The sequence below is a fragment of the Euprymna scolopes genome, chromosome 24, assembly GCF_053919585.1.
Source record: "Euprymna scolopes isolate OS-2025 chromosome 24, ASM5391958v1, whole genome shotgun sequence".
Classification (NCBI taxonomy): domain Eukaryota; kingdom Metazoa; phylum Mollusca; class Cephalopoda; order Sepiida; family Sepiolidae; genus Euprymna; species Euprymna scolopes.
In genome coordinates, this window is record NC_136505.1 from 61,115,925 (window position 1) to 61,139,358 (window position 23,434).

Below are 23,434 nucleotides of genomic sequence, written 5' to 3' on the forward strand. Positions count from 1 at the left end.
AATTTTATATGACTATAATGTAAAACGTTGATATGACTATAATGTCAAAATTTGATATGACTAAAATGTCAAAATTTTATACGACTAAGATGTAAATCGTTGATATGACTATAATGTCAAAATTTGATATGATTAAAATTTCCAAATTTTATATGACTATAATGTTAAAATTTGATATGACTAAAATGTCAAAATTTAATATGACTAAAATGTCAAAATTTGATATGACTAAAATGTCAAAATTTGATATGATTAAATATCCAAATTTAATATGACTTAAATGTAAAACGTTGATATGACTATAATGTCAAAATTTTATATGACTATAATGTTAAAATTTGATATGACTGTAATATCAAACATTGATATGACTAAAATGTCAAAATTTGATATGACTATAATGTCAATATTTGATATGACTGTAATGTCAAAATTTGATATGACTATAATGTAAAAATTTTATATGACTAAAATGTAAAATGTTGATATGACTATAATATCAAAATTTGATATGACTGTTATGTAAAACGTTGATATGATTATAATGTCAAAGTTTGATATGACTATAATGTCAAAATTTTATATGACTAAAATGTCCAAATTTGATATGACTATAATGTCAAAATTTGATATGACTATAATGTCAAAATTTGATATGACTGAAATATTAAGCGTTGATACGACTATAATGTCAAATTTTGATATGACTATAATGTCAAAGTTTGATATGGCTGTAATGTCCAAATTTGATATGACTATAATGTCAAAATTTGATAAGACTATAATGTCAAAATTTGATATGACTATAATATCAAAATTTGATATGACTAAAATGTCAAAATTTGATATGACTAAAATGTCAAAATTTGATATGACTAAAATGTTAAACGTTGATATGACTATAATGTCAAAATTTTATATGAAGAAAATGTCAAAATTTAATAAGGCTAAAATGTCAAAATTTAATACGACTAAAACATCAAAATTTTATATGACTAATATAACAGAATTTGATATTACTATAATGTCAAACGTTGATATGACAAAAGTGTCATTAACCCTCAAGCCTTAAATCAGTAATTTATTGCTTAAATTTCAGTTTTGTTACAACTTTGTTTTGACCCATACAGTGATTTGTTGAATATTTTACGCCGAATTTTTATTATTCGGAAGAAATTAAAATTCTATTTATTTTGATGGTTACACTATGTATTATTTTCTGTTAAAGCAGAAATTTCGTTTTTCATGGCTGCTTGCCTCTGTTTACAATTTTCTGAATCAATTGCATTAATGAAGGTTATTGACGTATTTTCAATAGAATAGCAATAATCTACTTAATAATTCTCGAAATGTTTTACCACTAAAAAATCTCGGTATTTCATATTTCTTGTTGAATGCTATTTTGACGTTTTTACAACTTTTATTAAAGTGGTACAAAAATAATGTCGTTTTTTTTTACATTGAACTTTAAAATACCATAACTCCTATAATAAACTTTATTAATTGGAATAAGAACCATTCGAATCGACACATTTTTGGCAACGAGAAACAGGTTTATTTATTCCATTAGCATAGAAATCCGGAGTTCTGGAAGCGATGAAGTTATTGAAGGCCGATTAGGCATCATCTTGGCTTTTGAAGCATTTTAGGCGCAGAACTTGTCGAAATTCTTGAAAAAGTTATAATCGATGGGCGAGAGGTCCGATAAATATGGCGGATGAGGTAGAGTCTTGTTGCCCAATACGTTTAGCTGCTGCAGGGTTAGTTGAGCAACATTTAGCCGAATGTTGGCATGATGGAAAATTGATCCCTTCATAATGACCAATCTCGGGCACATACGTTGGAGCTTTTGGTGCATTTCATTCATTTGTCGACAGTACTTCTCGGTCATAATTGTTTTGCCAGGGTTCAAGCTGTGATGGATGAGACACGTCGCAGACCATCAAACTGTCACCATAACCTTTTTGTGGTGAAATTTCAGCTTCGGGAAATGTTGTGGAGCTTCCCTGGCATCCAAGCACTGTGCCGATTGTCGTAGAGGATCCACTTGTCATCACATACCACAATCCGTTCAAGAAATGGGTCGTATTTTTTTTTCTTTTTTGTTACAACACCTCAAGACGACGATTTTATTTTTTATTATTGTTCCATTCATGCGGCACCCATTTATCCAACGGTATGGCCGCTCTATTTGCTTAAAATGACGAATGGCTGTTGAGTAATCGACTCGGAGTTTAACAGCAACTTGTCGTGTGGTTTTGCGAGGATCGGCTTCAATTAGAGCTTTCCGATCTTCATTATTAACCGACCGTCTTTATCTTCGATGCTCTCGTCACTATTGCGAAATATATTGGACCACCGTTGTACCACACGTTCGTTAGTGGTTCCTGGGAACAAACACATCATTGATATCACGAGCTGTCTCAGCAGCTTTTCGTGATAGTTTGATCTGGAACAAGAAAATCGTGCGGATTTTGATTTTGCAAATGCTGTCGAAAAGTCTGCAAAAAATGAATGAAGAGATTGAGAACGATAACGAATAACACGATTCGATAGAGCTAAAAATAGGCTTCAAATTGATATATAACATGACTATATATCTCAATGAATTAATTTAGAACTCATATATAAAAGTAACATATGTGAGAAAGCGATATGGTTTTTACACCAACCTTATATATTAGCATAAACTTCATCCTTTTCATCATTATTAATGTATTTTCGTCGACCTCCTCACTAGATATACGAATGGAATGTTGAAGAAATATCAATTCGTCTTTTTTGTAAAATAACTTTCCGCTTTAGAAATTAAATGTGTCGTTGAACATTGCACATCAAACTCGTTTTATTGCATTTTTATCTTTGTAAAATGCTAGATATAAGAGGCTATATTTAAAGACTTTAAATTGAATTTCTTATATTAAGGTTCCATCTGGAATAATAAGTTTTTATCTATTAATATTAGCATAATTATTTATAATCATTATAAAGATTTACAGAATTATTAAATTTGTAAAGTTGATACATTTTTGATTTTTTTTTAATTTTCTGAATAATATATATGTATGTATATATATATATATAGTATATTATATATATGTATGTATATATATATATATATATGTATATATATATAACCCTTATCCCCGAGTGGCTTCCGGGCTTTGATAAGTGGTGACTACTATGTATATATACATATATATATATATATATATGTATATATATATAAGTTTCAGAATGTAAGAGAATATATAATTATTTCCACAACGTTCAAGCTCACAATAGCCATGTCATGACTACATCCTTATCGAGTATAAAATTCCTACTTATGAGACTTAGGTTATAAACGGTCGCGACGATCACATCCCTTGTTTGACACCAAAGTAAGTTCACTTCACTTCCGGATTTGCTTAATCTGTGTTAGCTAAATAGGCTTTCTTGTGCGGCGCGTTTGCGGATGTTTTTTACTAGTGAGCACAAATCAGGGCGAAACTCGAGTCTTGAGTTTTCGGTTTGTTGGGTTTCATGGCATTTGTAAGCTGCAACGTTGTCTGGCTGTGGAAATAAATATATTTCATGGAATTTTATATACACAGTTTTTAGTCATGATTTTTTTTTCTGTAGGGGGGCTTGATTCCTAAAAACTGTTTCCAGAGAGTTGAACCATTCCTGAATACTGTATATGAAATCGAAATCACATATAAATGTGGAAAACTATACAGAGGTGAAACGTGTCGTCCGTTTAAAGTACGTTCAGAAGAACATCGAAAAGCCTTAGTCCGTGGAGAGACTGAAAAGTCAGGTATAGCTGACCATATCTGGAAAGAAAACGGAAACCATCTACCATTATGGAACGAAGTAAAAATTATAGACAGAGAAGAACGGTGGAGAGTAAGATGACTAAAAGAAACAGCACATATGCTGGGAAATAACCAACTGCTAAGCAGAACTAGTATAGAATTTAATTTGCGAATTACTTAAGACCTCTGTCCAATCATGGTTGACAAAACAAGAGAACGCTACCCCCGTGAAGTAAATAAAGGGTTCCGCTCGAAATTCCGTCCAAATTTCCGAGTTCGACAGAAAAACTCCCATGTTCGGCAAGATACACCTAAAGAAGGTCGGAGGTTATATCGATCGAAACGTTTTGAAAATCACATTTAAGATGAGAACATACAATAATACAAATAACCAATCCTCCTCTCCAAAATTTAGAAACGTAACGTATATAGATATATGTGTGCGTGGGTGTGTGTATGTATACATATATCTTTATACTTTTATGTATACAATATATATACGTACATATATATATATTTATGTATCTGTGTATGTATGCATATATCTTTATATGTTTATGTATACAATATATATATATATATACAATATATATGCGTACATATATATATATTTATGTATATAATATATATTATATATATATAAGTTTCTGAATATATATACATATTGATTTTTATGAATACAAACAAACACATGTGTATATATGTGTGTGTGTGTGTGTATATATATATGTGTGTGTGAAAGTGTCTGTGTGTGTGGGTATACATTTCCCTAAACAATAACTCTGTCAATTTTTAGTCAACATACTCGAAATTTGATATACAGGGTACTGAGATTTGGGAAAATCGATGTGATCGGTTTTTGGCAAGAAATTTGTCGATTAAGGAGTCAAAGTTCAACGATTTGACCTTTGCGAACTCTACCAAACTCCTCCGACAATTTTTGGTCTACACACTTGAAATGTTCCTTGGACATGGATCTAATTCCATAACTTGATTTGAGCCCAATAGAATAAATTTTAAGGATCAATTTTAATAGGGATCAAATTTTAAAAAATTCAACTTTTTTATTTGTTGTTTTTTTTTTTTTGTTTTTTGTTTGTTTGTTTTTTTTTTGCTCAGCATACACCTCCAAATACACAGGCAACGCCGGGCACCCTAGCTTATATCTATCTATCTATCTATCTATCTATCTATCTATCTATATATATATATATATATTTATAGATATATATATCTTTATATATATATAGGTATATATACATCCTTATATGTATCTATATATCTATACAAGTGAACGTGTGTCTGTCTGTTTGTCTATCAGTACACATTTTTTTTTTTGCTCAACATACACCTCCAAATACGCGAGCAACGCCGGGAACCCATGCTAGTATATCTATAAGTGAACGTGTCTGTGTATCTGTCCGTGTGTCTGTCTATGTGTCTGTCTGTGTACATTTCCCTAAACAATAACTCTGTCAATTTTTAGTCTATAGACTCGAAATGTGATATACAGGGTACTGAGATTTAAGAAAATCAGTGTAATTCGTTTTAGGACAGAAATTTCGCTGTTAAGGGGTCAAAGTTCAACGATTTGACCTTTGAGAACTCTACCAAACTCCTTCGACAACTTTGGGTTTAAACACTTGAAATTTTAGATATAGGTTCCTTGGACATGGCTCTAACATAATAACTTTATTTGAGCCCAAAAGAATAAATGTTAAGGGGTCATAATAGGGGTAAAATTTTAAAATATTTTATCTCTGCGGTTTCTACCAAATAACTCAGACGCTTTCTGGTCTAAACATTTGAAATTTTACATAAAGGGTATTCAGAGATAGGACAAGCTTTTTCATCGGTTTGGGTCGAAAAATTTTTGTTACCAATATATAAATGTATGTATGCATGTATGTTTGCATGTCTGCCAACACTTTCGACAGAGGCTACGGATTTTCTCAAGATCAGTATCGTTTTGAAGTTCTACCTTTCAGACGACAAATATCGAAAGATTGGCTGAAAACATTAATATCTTCACCTTAAAGTGGGCACTTTTTTACAGGGGCGGGAGTCGCTTTTTTCCCCGATATTTTTGAAAGTCATTCTCTCCTTTCGATTGTCTAGCCTTAATTTTAAAAAATGACACTTCCAGTTTTGCGGTGGTCGTAACAGCATAGACGTCAGCTTTTTTCCCCCGTTCTTTTTCTCCTTTGCGGTACGGGTTCGAGCCTGCCTTCCTACTACCATTTTTTTTTTGTTCAACATACACATCCACACACCCGGGCAACGATTTTGCTAACCATTTTGGCCTATCAGCTGAACTCGGGATTCGAAACCTGAGTCACTTGTATGTCAGACTAGTACTCTTTCATCTGAGCCACCATGATTCATACAAATAGAGACCAAATCCAAATGTATTTTCTTTTCTGTACCATTTAGGTTTGTTCGGACTATTGTTCCGACCTTAATTGTTTTTCTGACAATATTTCAGCCGATTTAGCCTCCAACCGTCTTCCGCTGCATTCACCCTGGTGAATGATGAAAATTGTTTTCTTGTGTTTTTTTATTTATCCAACGGACACAACCGTCAGAAAGTCAGAACGCAAATAGCGCCAAGTCAATTTTTGTTTCTAACATTCACAAGTAATATCTACTGTGAATGCTACTGAAGACCGTCGGAGGTTACATCAGCCGAACTGTTGTGACAAAAACACCTAAGATGAGAACAATTGTCGAAACAGTGCAAATAATACGAAAACATCACTCTCTCTCTCTCTCCCTTTTCCCCCTCTCTCTCTATCTGTCTTTCTATCCATATATCTATCTATCTATTTGTCTATCTATCTCTCTCTCTCCTTTAATTTACGACACGCTTTAGTTTTAAATACAGGTGGTCGCTAGAAAAGCAGGAAATTGTAAGGTCAGCTTAGATTATGAATAAAATGCGTGATTGCTATTTTTTGATTGGTCCTTTTGTTGTTGAATATGGTGTGCAATCTTAAATGTCATGGATTACTGTGCTTGGAGCTTGTTATTAACGGAGATGCAGAAATGTCGACGCGACATACACTCTATTGATGACTTGAAAACGTGCTTGGCAAGAGCTTGGAATGATATCCCACAAGTTACCCTTCAAAACGCCACACGAGCTTGGATTTCTAGTGAAGTGCACGGACGACACTTTGAGTATCTCTGAGTATAACATAACATTTGCCTTTGAAAAAATTCGTAAAAATTATTTTTTGTAAGAATAAATTGTTGTTTGACAAATTTCCCGCTTTTCTAACGACCACCCTGTAGTATCTACGTTGCTCCGACACACTTTAATTCAGAAGAATATTATTCGATCAGTCAAATTAAAGGTTCTAATCGTCGATTAATCGTGCTATAGACTTAAAGTATATTTTCGTTGGCATGCAACGTTATAGTTCGAAAATAGGTACTCGGCGAATTTCAGGAAGTTCAGGAAAATAGGCCAGTCTAGAATGTAATATATATTTATATTAGATTTAAAATTTATGTCATGTAGAAGACAGTCTACTTTGAAAATGTCATCATAAATTCATCTTTTCGGATAAATGTTTAAAGAGATGAGATGCTGGTTTTAAACCCGAGATTGCGAAAAAGGATCATAAATCTTGATGAAATAAATTGTTTTAGCAAAAGAAAAAAAATATGATGATAAAGAAATATTTCAATTCACTTTGGCGAGAAAACTAAAACGATCATATTTTTTCATAGTTACTTTTGGGATTTTTTTTGGAAGAAAAATGACAAGTTATAATTTTTTTCAGACGATTCTAAACAAAATAGGTTTTTCACTCCTCTGCGATTAAAAACAAAATCAAAAGATCGATATATTTATAAATATATATATATATATATATATACTTTTAAATATTTTCTTCTCGTACCACGTGTCTCCCTTTTTCTCGCTATTTCTATCGCTTTTTTTCTATTTCAATTTTTGTCTTCTTAGCCTATATTCTATTATTTAGAAGGAAAATCTTCGATAAATATATAAACAATTATCGGTTTTCCTATTTGTTTATATTGCTTTGTATACATCTCTCTCTCTCTCTCTCTCTCTCTCTCTCTCTCTCTCTCTCTCTCTGTATATACATATGCATATATATATACATATATATATATATATATATATATATATATATATATATATATATATATATAAACAGGGGGGTCACCAACAATGTGTATTTTTTAACATTATTTTATCATTCCGTGTTTGGGTTTTTCATTGAAAATTATGTTTATATAATTGTAATAATGTTTTTAAATCATTAAATCCGTTTTTAACGCGTTTCAGACGTTCTGTGAAGCATCCTCTTCAGAAAGCATTTAAAATGTAAGATGTTTAGAATATACTCAAGATGTGTTTAAACTGTAAAAGAACATTTTTGTAGTTCATTTGAAATGTTTCCGAGCGGTGGAAACATGTGTAAATGATTATATATATATATATATATATATATATATATATATATATATATATATATATATATATATATATATATATACAGGGTGTCCACAAAGTCTGACTACATTATGTAGCCAGACTTTGTGGACATTATATATATATATATATATATATATATATATATATATATATATATATATATATATATATATAAAAGCAGGCTCACCGCCGTAGTTCTCTCGTTAAATAAGCTTAAGTATAATATTTTAATTTATGCAGATTTTGTATTTGCTATTATAACACAAATTACCTATTTATTTATATATTGTACCCCATATATATATATATATATATATATATATATATATATATATATATATATATATATATATATATATATAGTGGCAATTTCCAAAGTTAAAAAAAATGACTTCGGTGCTATCACCGAGAATCGAAATCAAAACATGCATCGGTCCACGAATAATCGTTGTTTGGCGCTTCAAGCTACGTCGATACCGTCTGATGAATTAAACTGCTAAAAATTATGCGAATTCCAGCTAAAAATGTATATGTACGAATGCTCAAAAGTCATTCAATATATTCTTGCTAAGTTGTTGTTTTTTTTTTTAATTATTTTGGCACCATAATATTTTTACAAACTAAATAACAAACCGGGTGTGGTCGCCAGGCCCAAGAACCGTATATATCAAGTTTTAAGTCTGTAGTCCAAATATCCAGAGAGGAGAGATGTTTCGCACACACGCACACATACACAAACATAATATAGCTTATATACATACATATATATATATATATATATATATATATATAATATATATATATATACGTGTGTGACGATAAAATTATCGCCCCAGAAAAAAAAAAACGATATAATTCTATTTTCGTTTAATGAAAACCGTTTATTCTTTAGTTATTTTTTTTGGTTGTTTGCTTTTAGACCATCTGCTAGTTGGCCAATTATCATGACAGAAAGTGGCACAGTCTTCACTGAGCGAGATCGTAGATGCGCCGCTGTACAACTAATGCTCTCTCAAAGTTATACCATGACCATTGCCAGAACCCTCAAAATGCAAACCTGGACGGTGAGAGGCGGAGAGAAATTTCGAGATCACGTTTATGATGTCACGGCCGTAACAAAGAGGAAATAAATGTTGTTACAAAAATAAAGTCAATTGAAGTTCTTTTCTATTCTTTGTCTACTTTGCGACTGAAGCATACAACGTGTTGGTTCCCAGACAACAGTACACTGCTCCAATAGTTTTCTTCTTTTTTTTTTAAATCGAACGGCTCGCCTTTGGAATTCTCTTTCCTGTGCTTTGTCTTTTTAATTTTATTAGCATGCAAAAAATTTAAGAAACCAACATCTCATTGCACAACTCTTTAGTTAGAGTGTCTCATATAAACCCGGCTCCCCATCCACTGTGCCTTGCTTGAGATGAATAAAATTAAATAAAACATATTAAAAGGCAATTGTCTAAATTCAGTTTCCACACTCATTTTGCTATAGCACCACTGGATTTTACACTAAAACAATTTAATGATTCAAACATTAATCTGTTTAAAGATACGTGAAAAACATTGCTAAGCAGAGATTATATTATTGCCGATAATTTAGTATTTAAGTGTTTATAATTAATCAAATATAAACCTCAAATCGGTTAAATATTCGTCTGATAATAACGATTACCCACAATTGATGGTAGATAATCGTTATGCTAATCATAATCACATCGTTCCAGTATAAGCCAAACTTTATGAATATTACAAATTCTTTTGTCTAAGTTTGTTTCCCAATACGTATCGTTGACTCTAAGGAAAAACGTTAAAACGACAATCCAAACTTGAAGCAAAATTTATGTTCCTCCAATGTTGAAATAAAATTAAAAATAATACCCGCCCTAACACTTACTTTCTACGCGATAAAAATGAAGTAACTGAATCCGGCATTTTATGTAATTACGTTTGTCTCCATACATGCAAGTTAGTAAGTAAAATTGCATATATACTAGCAGGACCTCACGCGTTGCCCTGTCGTAAAATACGCTCAAATATGATATTTCAACTGATGTAGATTTAGTATTTATTATTATAGAGCCAATTCTGCATTGGTCATTATATTATATCCAATATATAGTGATTTCCGAAGTAAAAGAATGACTTGGGCATTATCAGCTTAAATTGAAACCTAAACAAATAACTCTACGGCCTTATTTAATACCCTCTGAACAACGTCAATACGCATATAAAAAGTTAACAAGTAACATTGTTTAACCTATAAATGTATATTTGCGCATGCGTAGAACAGAATATTAACTCGATTTACGCCTGCATATGTTCCAATTTTTCTATTTGAACACGATAGTAATTATTCCACTGGCTAAAAACCCAGTCGAATTTGTTTTACAGGTTCAAATCCCCTATATATCAAGTATGTAGACCAACAAATGATAGAGTGGATTTGATGAGACAGTTCCTCCTACAGACATACAATGTCATATTTTATATATATAGATACATAAATAATATAAGTAAAACAAACATCAATAAAACTAACAAAAGAAAAATATATTTAGAGTAATAGGATGCGTAATATAAAGTATATATACATATATTAAACGAAAAATAAAATAATATTTAACCATAGTCAACGTCTTACAATATATATAATATATATATATATATATATATATATATATATATATATATATATATATATATATATATATATATATATATTATATATATTGTAAGACGTTGACTATGGTAAAATATTATTTTATTTACCATAGTCAACGTCTTACATAGTCAACGTCTTACAATATATATATATTGTAAGACGTTGACTATGGTAAAATATTATTTTATTTTTCGTTTAATTTCTTTTGTAGTTACATGTGTTTAATACTTTATTTTATTTTATCTCTTATTTTATCTCATCTCATTTTTACTTAATATTTATTTTATTTTTATTTTTATTCATTATACATTTTATATTTTCTGAATTACAATCCCAAGGGTGTGAGTTCCTCTATAGAAATGTTGATTTAATTTGGATAAAATAAAATACGCATCAACTACGCTTGAAAGACAAATCACAATGTACTATTACGGGAAATAAACAAATATTTTACTTGCTTGAAATTTATAAATATATTTCGGATATTAACTCCATCCTCAGCGTGTTGTTTTCTTTCTTTCTTTTTTCTCGTCTTCTTTTTTTCCATGTAAAGTTGGGGGGGGGGGGAATGTCTGTTTGTAAAGATCCACGCGTTGTTTTTAGCGGTTGCATTTTGAAATGTTAGAACTGTAAGTTGCCAACGCGAGATAAATGTCAATGGTGTGAGTTCCATAATAGAAACGTTGATTAAATTTGAATAAAATAAAATACACATCAAGTGCGCTTGAAAGACAAATACAAAACGTAATATTAAGAAAGCAAAACAAATATTTTACTTGTTTGAAATTTATAATATAAATATATTTCGAAGCTAAACTCAAGCATCAGCATGTTGTTTTCTTTCTTTTTCTCTTCTTCTTTCTTGCCTTGTTGTAAAGTTGGAGAAAGAAAAGTATGTTTGTTAAGATCCACTTGTTGTTTTCGACCCTGTCGGTGGGGCATTAGGATACGCCGACTGCCCCCCCCCCTGCAGAGGGTAAAAGTCTCTCAATGGGGCTCCTGGATATGACCTTAAACTATATCCAGTGGTGAGGCCCCAGCTTGTGGGCTTTGGGGAGTGTGGAGCCACCCGTTAATTACCATTGCTCCCAGGTCCACTCTGACCCGGAGTGGTAGTACCTGTTAGGGTTTCAATTATGGGTTAAATAGAAACCAACGTGAAAACAACAAATATATTCTATTAAAAAAAAATTCTTCAAAATCTTTGGATTCGGCATTAAATAACCCGAAAAAGGTTGATATGCCGTAAAACAGAAACAACCAACCAACCACGTGTTGTTTTCAACGGTTCTATTTTGAAATGTTAGAACTGGGCGTTGGCAACGCGAGATTAACTTTCACCAACTTTACAACATGGCAAGAAAGAAGAAGAGAGAGAAAAAAACAACACACTGAGGGTGAGGTTTAGCTCCGAAATATATTTTTATTATAAATTTCAAGCAAGTAAAATATTTGTTTATTTTCCTAAATATTACGTTGTTAATTGGCTTTCAAGCGCACTTGATGCGTATTTTATTTTATACATATATATGTGTTTACGTGTGTGTTTATGAGCATTTTGACTATGTATTGTCTTTGAATTCATTTTAAAAACTTATTTTACTACGTAACCTTGTTTCATATCATAGTATCTGTTTTATACTTTAAACGTCGTCGTAAATCACGAGAAATTCCTTTCTGCACTTTGAAAAATGACGAAGACGACGAGTCTTTTGCACCTACACAATCTGTACTTACAGACATACACATAATCTGACACATACTCACATATACTTCTAAACTCACACAAATATACATACGTAACAGCATAAAAAATATGGTTTATTTTTATATTCATATAAGAATTTCCCGGCAATAAAACTTGCTCAGTAATCTCCAAAATGGCTGACGCAAGCATCTCAGCTACATTATCTGAATGCGGTCGTAAAAAGAAAATCAAAGATTAGTGTTTCTATTCCATAAGCCGTAAATATTTTTCTTTTTTCTTTATTTAGGCCATGGTTACCAATTTTAATAATTGTAATAATGATTATTATTATAATTACTAGCAGGACCTGTAAACCGGCGTTGCCCGGTAGAAGCATGCCACTCCCTCGAAAAAATTAAACTTTGGCTTAATATGTAAAGAACAACTTTCGGAATAGACACTCCAACCTCCTCATGGTAAGAACAGCTTTCGGAATAGACACCCTCAACCTCGCCATGGTAAGAACGGCTTTTTGAATACACACCCCATTTTATGAGGGGGCAGAGTTGTCAGAGTATTTTTCCAAATTTAACCTAGATATTCGTTGTCAGAATACTCACCCGCAAAGACTAATGCTCACCCGCAAAGACTATAACCCCCCCCCCAAAAAAAGACTGTGGGGACACAGTCGGTCAGAGAAAAGTAGATTTGTTTATCGCACGCGCGTATAAATCTGGCGGCCACTGCAGTACAGTGCATAATGCATGTCTTTATACCTCGAAAACTACTTTTTCCGCCAAAGTTAAAAGAGATTGTCTTTACAAACATAATTGAAAAGTTATAACCGTCGTCATTTTTTAAAAAAAATTGTCGAGTTCGCAAAAATTTACCCCCCCCCCAAAAAAAAACAAGACTTATGTCCAAGCAGTGATGATAATGAATTCTGAAAAGAGAAGTAAAACAGAAACGAAATATATAAAAATGACGTGTTTTCGTAGGCAATGTAATTTAGGGTAAATGTGTAGTTTAGCGGTGTTAATTATTTGACAAGCACAAAAAATATAAAAAACTATTATGTTTATATGAAACACATTATTAGACCCAAAGTCTTAAAAGGATTAAGAAATTTTTCATTTTTATTATTTTTCATTTTTATTAGACTAAATTTACGACAATCGAGGCCGTCATATTACTTTTAAAATTTGGATTTTCTAAGGTTTGACAGATTGGCCATTTTAAGGCCAAATCCTCGCCAAATCTGGCCGTTTATGTGCTATTTCATGGAACTGTTTTAATTAAGAGTGTATAAACACGACACGATAAGTAACATGATTGAAGCCGAGGTAATTATTGGAAAGCTTATAATTAAAATCGTCTATAGTAATAGTAAGTGTAAAAAAATAATAAAAGTGGTTTAAAAATGCACCAAAATCAAACGAACAAGAAAACAAAAAAAATAGCATCGTGTAAAGGGTGAGAGGCCGCTCCCCAAAAAATAATTAATGTTACCCGTAATTTTATTTTTTCCTTCAGTTTTTTTTTTCTATTTTTTAGGGGAGGCGTAGGCTCCTTGTGCATAGATAAGTGTAAAGTTTACAATATTTTCTGTTTATGAACGATTTTTTCAGGACCATGGCATCATGAAGAGAACGCCCTCATATTGAAAAAAATCTTGAGCGTGTGTCTATGTATGTGGAAGTGGATTCTGGAATAATAGAATTGGCTGATCTAAGCCAATTAGATGGGTCGAATTTTGAGCAGGCTAAATTTTTTAATCGGGTAATGGAAAGTTTATGTATGTGTATGTAGCGTTACGATATGTGCAATGGAATTGTCGTAGGAAAATGTAGAATAGGTTCCGGTGTCAACTGGTAGCAGTAGGAGGACTTAATATTTCAAGAGAAAAATAGGGACTACTTCCTATATAGATGTCGCGATTGTGATAGTGTTGCTCCTAGGATGCAATGCAGCATTTTATCATAACGACAAAATGTGACTAAAATTTTGTTTTAAAATATATAGTGACTAATAACCTAGGTGTGATGAATTAGTATGTAGCATCTGTTATTGCAAATCTACGATACTTTGAGGAATTTCTGCAGTCAAAATTTTATATAGGAGATAATCGCAATTATTATTACTAGAAGAACAACAACACCCAGAACAAGACAAACAAGAACATCCACAACAGCGGGAAAATATTAGAGGATCGATATAATACAACATAGGGAACAACGGGACTGCCAGTATTTATTTCTTTTCAACCAACACGAAGATGTGATACAAGATTTAAAGTACAAGGCAATGACCAACTACATGTAAGTTGATTTAGAAATAGGAAAGAAAATTTAGAAAGAACTTAGCATCAAAATATTGAAATAAATAAAATGTATTAGGTTTTTTTAACGGTCTCACACTGCGTATACATACTTCCTGCACTATGTGTTGTAGGAGGTTTTATTCTTATTATAGAAGTTTGCAATCATGGTTCTGATTTTGAATAATACAAAATACAGATTGGATCTCTTTACCTTACTGCTATGAAAGATTTTTACTTCAGAATTTGTAACACAATTCGGATATGAAATTCAATATCCTTTTCATTTTGAACGAATATATAATTTCCCTTACTGTATGATATTTAAAAACTTGAAAAAACTTTTAATTATGATTTTATGTGTTTATTGTTTTTTAGAAAATTAGGTATAAACGATTATAATATTTACTAATAATTATTCCTCTGGGGAGATGGGGAGACATCGAAAATATATAGGTTAAGGAGATATACTTATTGAAATGTATTCTTTGTCTTGCATATACTAATAAAAAATTCTAGATTTGAAATTTAACCATTTCACGTCATAAAATTTTAAATTACTAATATATATATAATATTACTATATATATATATATATATATATATATATGTGTGTATATATACATATATATATATGTATATATACACACACATACACACACACACACACACACACACACATATATATATATATATATAATTACTTTCAGGTCACCTGGTGTTACTCGGTCGTAAAATACGCCTTAATATGATATTTTAATTCATGCAGATTTTCTATTTATTAATATTGAGCTAATTTTCTGTTGATTATTGTATTGAATCTAATATATAGTAGTGGTTGCCAATAGAAACATAGCATGTCAGTAATTCGTAGTGCGTTATGCTTCACCCCACCAAAACAAGGCACTACAGAAATTGGTTATGAAAGAATAAAGAAAATGGATAGAGCGGGAATAAAGACTATGAACCAGACATCCACTAGGAGGGCACGCATAGTACCGGAGCACTAGTGGTGCTTATTGCAACACAAATGCCAGTGAAAGGTCTACAAATGTTATCAACAAAAATTCATGGTAAAGGACTGTTACAATAATGCAAACTAATCTGCAACTGTTATCAAAAGAGGCAGAAGAAGCTACAAATAAACGGAGACTTATTACTTGTTCAGAGGACACCGAGATCACCGTAAGGCATCACTTATAAAAACTTGTGCTTGAACTCCTAGTGAGTAAATAATAATAATAATAATAATAATAATAATAATAATAATAATAATAATAATAATAGATTTCGACCTATTAGGTTCGTCACAACAACTAAGTAGATCGGAAATCGACACTGTTAATTTGTTTATAGTGGTGAAGGTTTTGTTTAGAACCAACAGCACGTCTAATCTCAGTCAGTGCAATGGCTGCCACAAGACAAAGCAGACAGTAGATCACAGGTTCTACATTAGAGTATCCTTTACTCCTACATGCATCTCTAGCGATGCAACCTTAAAATAATAATAATAATAATAGGAGTAATAATAATAATAATAATAATAATAATAATAATAATAATAATAATAATAATAATAGCAACAACAATAAAAATTAACGAAAGATTCATAAGCATGACAAAAGATGAAAATAACGAAAACACATGGACATGGATGCGAAAAAGACATGTTGACCGATTAACTGAGTGCAAGATAACTAGATAAGAACCAACCACACTAAAGCAATACTCGACAAAATGCAAAAAACAGTAAATACAGACTCTGTGGACAAAGAGACAAAACGATAAACCATATGATAAGTGAATGCGGAAAACTGGCTCAAAAGGAATACAAGAGCAGGCACGACCAATTGGGAAGGGTAGTACACTGGGAATCAAGCAAACAACTGCATCTCGGACGCACAGACAAATGGTAGAAGTAGAAGCTGGCAACAGTACTTGGAAACGAGAATAACAAAATTCTATGGAGCATGGGCATACAAACAGCTGAGCCCATCCGAGCAAGAAGACCGGATGTCGTAATAATTAATAATTAATCAGAAAGAAAAGTCCTGTCAAATGGTAGACTTTGCTGTACCAGCTGAACATAGGGTGAATATCAAAGAAAAGGAAAAACGGAGCAAATACACAGAACTAGCCAGAGAGCTGAAAGGGATATGAATGATGAAGAAAATCAAGATACTATCTATAATAGTAGAAACATTGAAGCTGCATATCTATATCCCCTCCCCCATCCCCATTTTCCAATTACAGCCCACCCCTAAAAGAGCATATACCAAATAGTTGAGAAGGGTCAAGGAGTATGTAAAAACCGAGAAGAGAGCGCTGACCAGGTCTCCACTGGACACGTGCGAAAAGAACTGGGACTTTGGGGAGACTTATTGCCACTCAAATCTCAGTGGAGACCAATGGTTCTGCCAGCGAGAAATCAATATAAGCGACTTTTGCAATTAGGCAAATCCATTTGCAAATCTTATCGAAAGAGGTGGAGAGTACTGGAAATCTGGGGAGACTTGTTGTCACCCAACTTCCAGTGAACACCACAGGTTGTTTTCAAGGAGAGATCTTTGATAACCTGTGTAAGTGCTAATTGTAAGGCAATAATCTATATATCTATGAAAGTGAAAATGTGTGTGTGTGTGTGTGTGTGTGTGTGTGTGTGTGTGTGTGTGTGTGTGTGTGTGTGTGTGGCTGTTTGTCTGTGTACACCAACTACCAAATTACTCTGTCAACTTTCGGTCTACAGACTCGGGATTTGAGAAAATCTTTTTAATCGGTTTCCGGCCAGAAATTTTGCTGTTAAGGGGTCAAAGTTCAACGATTTGACCTTTAAGAACTCTACCAAACTCTTCGCTAATTTTGGGTCTACACACTTGAAATTTTAGATATAGGTTACCTGGATATGGACCCAACTTTATAATTTGATTTGAGCCCAAAACAATAAAAGTAAAGGGGTCATAATAGGGGTCTATACCAAATTATTCAGCCAATTTTTGGTCTAAACATTTTAAATTTTACATAAAATGTATTCAGACATACGGCAAGCATTTTAATTATTTTTTTTTATTGCTGACAATTTAGCTTCCAAGGGGTCAAAGTTCAAACGATGTTACCTTTGCGGTTTGTAGCGAACTACATACAGGGTATTCAGACATGCAACAAGCTTTTTAATCAGTTTTTGAGTGAAAATTTTGCTGGCAAAAGGTCAAAGTTCACAGAGTTGACATTTGCAGACTCTACCAAACTCCCCCGGGTCTAAACACTTGAAATTTTAGATTGAGGTTACTTGGACATGGCTCAAACATTTTTATTTAATTTGAGCCCAAAACAATAAATGTTAAAATGTCAAAATTGGGGTAAAAGTTTTTAAAAATTCGACGTCTGCGGTCTCTACCAACTTATCTTTATGGTAGTTAAGGAAGCCTATTATATAGAAAGGAATTACTGTACATATTCACACTTTTTAATATATAAATATGCACATAAAGTCATGAACAATACAAATGGCCCGATCAAAGGCGGGAGTAACTGCTAACTAACCAACTAACTAACAAACTAACAACAACAACAACAACAACAAAAATATTAATAATAATAATAATAATAATGACAATAACAATAACAATAGTAAAATAATAATAATGATAGTAATAGTAGTAGTAATAATAATAATAGTAATAATAATAGTAATAATAATAGTAATAATAATAACAATAACAATAATAGTAATAATAATAATAGTAATAGTAATAATAATAGTAATAATAATAGTAATAACAATAGCAATAGTAATAATAATAATAACAATAACAATAGTAATAATAATAGTAATAATAATAGTAATAGTAATAATAGTAATAATAATAATAATAGTAAAAATAGTAATAATAATAACAATAACAATAGTAATAATAATAGTAATAATAATAACAATAACAATAGTAATAATAATAGTAATAATAATAGTAATAGTAATAACAATAACAATAGTAATAATAATAGTAATAATAACAAAAAACAATAACAATAGTAATAATAATAGTAATAGTAATAATAATAATAGTTATAGTAATAATAATTGTGATAATAATAATAATAATATTCATAATAATAATAGTAATAATAATAATAGTTATAGTAGTAATAATAATAGTAATAGTAAAAATAATAATAACAATAACAATAGTAATAATGATAATAGTAATAATAATAATAGTAATAATAATAGCAATAGTAATAATAATAGTAATATTAATAGTAATAATAATAGTAATTATAATAATAATAGTAATAATAATAATGATAGTTATAGTAATAGTAATAATAATAATAATAATGATAATAATAATAGTAATAATAATAGTAATAGTAATAATAATAACAATAACAATAGTAATAATAGTAATAATAGTAATAATAGTAATAGTAGTAATAATAATAGTAAAAATAATAATAATAATAATAATAATAATAATAATAATAATAATAATAATAATAATAATAAAAATGCATCTGTATAATAAAGCAGTAAAGACACCGGCAACCCAATGCTGAACGGTTGGTTCGAAAATAATTGATTTTTTTTTTTAACAAAAGAATCATTACTTATAAAGGTCCAGAGGCCATTCGAGGATAAGGATTAAATAATGTACAGTGGTCAAAGGGACAATATAATAGCAATCATTAGAAGAGTAAATTTGGTAAATTGGATTAAGGGGAACGGCTCATCCAGAACTTGTTTACGTTCGGCTTGAAGACGACCATATTATAAATGCAATCAAGGAAAAAGCAGGGCCTACATGATACTTTTCCCCACTAGCATTTCAGGGAATACTATTGAGATTAATGATTTTTACAACCATATAGTAGGAACGTTTTATTTTATTTGTGAGGTTAAACAGGATAATTAGCTAGAATTACAGACATTAATAGATTAGAATAAAATTACAGACATTAATAGATTAGAATAAAATTACAGACATTAATAGATAAGAATAAAATTACAGACATTAATAGATAAGAATAAAAAATAAAACTTGTAATATGAGATTTAGTGCCAGAGTTATACTTGAGAAGTCTCCACATTGATTCTGGAACAACTAGACGAACTTATTTATTTCTGTCCATCAAAATATAGGTATGTGTGTAAAACACAAAATGAAAAAAATAATAAACATAGTACTTAATAATTAAAGCGATTGTTTCACAGGTTTCGCTCAAATAAACGAAAGTTTTCAGAAGAAAACATGAGGGTTTAATTATGTGTTTAATTTGTTCATCCTTTGGATTTGGACTTTACAAATTCTGTTTCCACAGCATTTTATTTCATGATACATTGTGGATTCCATCCTCAACATTTCGTACGTAAAATTGCTTATAGAAATGTTGATAAGCAAAAGTACATGCTAGAAAACAGAAGGAGACAAACTATTAGAACTATATCAAGATATTTCGGTGATAATATTTGATTTGTAATGTTACTTTATTGAAAAATAACGCAACATATCCACACAGTAGATGGAGGAAAAAATTTGGGAAGATTGCCGAAACGATGGTTAGAGGAAGGGGTGAAAAATTTTGTGTGTAGTAGTTATGTGGGGTAAACAGAAAGTAGAGTAAAGAAAAGGGACATGAAAAACACGACTGGCAGCAGAATAAGAAAAAAAAATGATCGCTCCCGAAAGAAATCAATTGAATTCAAAACTCATGCTAAACTGAATACAATAAGAACACGTAATGGAATAGAAAAGAAAATAATAAAAAAACATAATATACAATATAAAAAATGAATAAAAAGAAAATAAAAGTTAAGTATGTTTATATGTTTATATATATATGTATTCTGTAATGGGAAAGAAAAGAAAACAATAAAAAACATAATATACAATATAAAAAAATGAATAACAAGGCAATATAATGTTAAGTATGTTTATATGTTTATATATATATATATATTTATATATATATATATGTGTGTGTATTCTGTAATTGGAAAGAAAAGAAAACAATAAAAAACATAATATACAATATAAAAAATTAATAAAAAGGCAATATAAAGTTTAGTATGCTTATATGTTTATATATATATATATGTGTGTGTGTGTGTGTGTGTGTGTGTGTGTGTGTGTGTGTGTATTCTGCAATGGAAAAGAAAAGAAAACAATAAAAAACATAATATACAATATAGAAAATGAATAAAAGACAATATTAAGTTAAGTATTTTTATATGTTTATATATATGTATTCGATAATGGGAAAGAAAATAAAACAATAAAAAACAAAATATACAATATAAAAATGAATAAAAAGACAATATAAAGTTAAGTATGTTTGTATGTTTATATATATGTATTCTGCAATTGGAAAGAAAAGAAAATAATTTAAAAAAAAACATAATATACAATATAAAAAAAATGAATAAAAAGGCAATATAAAGTTAAATATGCTGATATGTTTATATATATATATGTATTCTGTAATGGAAAAGAAAAGAAATCAATAAAAAACATAATATACAATATTAAAAAATGAATAAAAAATATAAAGTTAAGTATGTTTATATGTTTATATATATGCATTTTTTAATGGGAAAGTATAGAAAACAATATAAAATAACATTATATACAATATAAAAAAATGAATAAAAAGACAATATAAAGTTAAGTATGTTTATATGTTTATATATATATATATATATATGTATTCCGCAATTTTCTCCGAAACAAATTATCGGTGCATTTATTAATTTGTAATACAGATGCATTGCGTAAGCAGTTCAAATGTGGGTTATGTTTAGTTTAATTCAAAGGAAGTAGAAAGTATTGGAAGCACTTCGGAAAAATTTATAGACTTCCGATTTTTTAGATATCAATTAATACGGATTCCTTTTTCATTTACTTTCGGTTTCTTTGAAGTAGTTTAGAGTATTTAAATGTTTTAGCAGAGTATAGTGGCCGATTTATACATGTTAATTTATCAGATTTGCATTAAATTTGATCTATATTTGTTAGACACAAATTAACAAGAATTGCTGAATTTCAATGTTTTGTAAAGACACAATTAGCTTTAGATTAAAATAATGAAAATATATAATTTTATTTTACTAATCTGAAAGACAATAATTACTATTAATATATTCAACGAATTTCACACTTCAAAACACAAAACATAAAAATATTAACACATTCAAAATTCGCATTTCAATCTTAAAATCTGATACGTGCACAGTTGTTGTTTGTTGTTTGTTTTATCTACAATCCTCACCCTCCCCACAATACAATATATTTTGTTCATTTTCGCCTGATTATTTTTAGCATTTGTTACCACAAATAAAGAAGGGGTTTGTGGACAAAAATATATAAATATCGATTATGAAAACAAATGTACACCATTAAAAAGTTCATATCGTATTGATTGGATACTTCATTGGAGAGCTCATTTCGGATAATTACTTGACTCTGTCGAAAATTTGTACTCCTTCCTTCCGTTTTAGTAATGACTAGTTAAAATTGTCCAAATTTAGCAATATTCTATAATATTGATGAAATCTGTTTATCAATGCTTTTCCTTAGAACTTAAAACATAACTTGTAAAATGCCTACAGCGCTAAAACCATTATGTATTTTAATTTAATAGAATACAGCCACCAGGATGCAAATACTGTCTTTTTTTACAATATGGCCCACCCGGGTTTCTCTAAATTAATCGTGAGTATAAATGATATGATTTTATAATTAGTTTTTCTTAGTGATCCTGTTTCTCAATAATTTTTAATTGATTTTGATCAAAATTAGGATAAGCATTCCAAACATAAGGATAAGTATAATTATATTATTCTTTCTCTTAAGATTATGTTTCACGATCTACGTTTAGGCGAGATTGCACATTGGCATAAGAATTCTTATAGCAGTTTTTTTTTAAATATTATTACTTCCTACTGGCTCATGATAAATTGGAAGTAGGTGTTTTGTTTGTAATACCAACATTACAAGTATGTCCTACACGGACCACAGCCTTTCTCTATCTGGCTTGGTTTCACAACAAGAATCCCTTTCTTAGATGCATTTCCGTCAACACAACTAAGTAATTCCAAGTTATCCTTCAGAATATTTGAGGAAGGCCCAAAACTGGCGTGAGATCGTGCAAAGCAGGGGCGTTTAGCTCCCTTGGATATTATGAATACCCGCATATCAAAGTGTATAGGGCGCCTAGTATTGTAAAATTGTCAACAACCTGGTACTGTTCAGGCTGAACGACGTTTAACTTCGATGATTTAACCAGAACCGGCGTGTTAACGTGATTTCGCCGTATATTGAGTATTTCTTTTGATAGGTAGGGCATAAAACATTGTGTTGCGATTTAGAAAAAAAAAACGATGTTGTATGTATTTTATATAATAGATTCTATTTCTACTCTTGAACGTGTTTGCGATTATCATATGTTTTACCTGTCTTTATAATAAGAAAATGCTTTATTGTGTCACTCTCTTTTGCTCTCGCCT